The sequence below is a fragment of the Myodes glareolus genome, chromosome 3 (genome assembly GCF_982192425.1).
Source record: "Myodes glareolus chromosome 3, mMyoGla1.1, whole genome shotgun sequence".
Classification (NCBI taxonomy): domain Eukaryota; kingdom Metazoa; phylum Chordata; class Mammalia; order Rodentia; family Cricetidae; genus Myodes; species Myodes glareolus.
In genome coordinates, this window is record NC_142028.1 from 22,827,091 (window position 1) to 22,828,727 (window position 1,637).

Below are 1,637 nucleotides of genomic sequence, written 5' to 3' on the forward strand. Positions count from 1 at the left end.
GGCGTGGTATATTTCTCTTTTAAAAAGAGAAGCAGATCCGGATCAGGCTCTCTTGGTTCCGGCTCTTGGTTCCGGTGCTTGCTCCCGGCTCCTGCTCCAGGCTCCTGCTCCTGGCTCCTGCTCCAGCGACTAGGCTCCCTTCCTGACGGTTTATGGTGTATATAAGTTTTATCCCCCAAAATAAATAACCCCTTAAAACATAACTGGTGTGGGATTGATTTTCCAATAATTGGCGCCCAACGTGGGGCTCGAACCCACGACCCTGAGATTAAGAGTCTCATGCTCTACCGACTGAGCTAGCCGGGCCTTGTTTATTGCCTTGTTTGTTGGCCACTAGAAGCTCTCTGACATTTTGTGATCTGTGGATTTAACCTCTGGATTTGAGTGTATATATTCTAGAGTTTACTTCCTGAATCAACACCACTGCCACGTGGATTCAGGTGCGCCTCACCTCCTACTGGCAGGCAACGGTCATTACAGGTAAGATTTTTCTTTTCAGTTGAAAATAAATAAAAACATACATACATACAAGTACAATTTCCTTTGATTGAAAATGTCAGAAAATATTACTATCCAAAAGTTCAATGGTTTTTTTAATTGTGCTATGGAGGATATTCTGAAGGATGTCTCAGATATTCCTCTTACTTTGTTATTCCTGGGATCTGTCACTTTTCTGGTGTTTGGCTATTTTATAAGAAAGATACAGTCCTTACAGACTGAATCTACAATGCTGAGGACAGAGATTAAAACCTTAAGAACAATTCAGACTGATACCAACCTCCTCAAAAAAGAGTTTGGAGATTTCAAGGAAGAAACTAGATCAGAATTTGGAGATTTCAAGGAGGAGACTAGATCTTTGTTTGATATGACTCGGTCGACTGACCAAAATATCAAGAAGGTACAGTCTGATATTGCTTCTTTAGAAGGGAGCTTCACTGCTCTGGAGGAGGGGACAACCAAAATGACTCATAACCTCCAGTCCATGACTGTAAGTGCTGAAACATTAGCTGAGAGGATTATAACCATTGAATGTGAAAATCGGACTTTATCAAAAGGGTATGATAGATTAATTGACAGGATTTCCATACAAAAAGGCACAGTACATGCCATGAGGATTATGTCCAAGGAGGATATTGTATCTCTAATGGACAAGCTCCACGCCTTGGAATTATCAATGAATGCGATTGTGTCCAAGGAGGAAATAGTGTCTCTGACGGACAAGCTCCATGCCTTAGAATCGTTAATGAAGGCTTTGGAGCATAATACTGGACAGGAGATTCAGGACTTACAGAAGGCAATGGTGAGCAGATTTAATAAGATTGAGGAAATCATAGACTCTGATGAACAGGAGCAAAAGGTAGAAAGGCAACCTTCACCTCAAAAAACTCTCAGTCTACATAGAGTTATAACTGCCTTTCCAGTAATAACATCAGAAAAGATAACTGGCTCCAAAACCCCTAAGATCATTAAAGAACATACATGGGAGCCTATACGTATGAATGATCTGAAAGAATTTAAACAAGCAATTGTGAATTATGGACTACATTCATTCTTTGTTAGGGAGATGTTAAAATCCTGGGCTCTGAGCAACAGGGCCACCCCTCAAGATTGGAACCAGCTCACGTCAGCTGTCCTTG

The 1,637-nt window shown here is 41.3% G+C and overlaps 1 non-coding gene across 1 annotated transcript; it reads right to left on the reverse strand.

Moving 5' to 3' along the window:
- Window positions 1-233: 233 nt before the first annotated feature.
- Window positions 234-306, reverse strand: Trnak-cuu (transfer RNA lysine (anticodon CUU)). The gene has a single exon. It is a non-coding gene; the product is annotated as a tRNA-Lys (tRNA).
- Window positions 307-1,637: the final 1,331 nt, after the last annotated feature.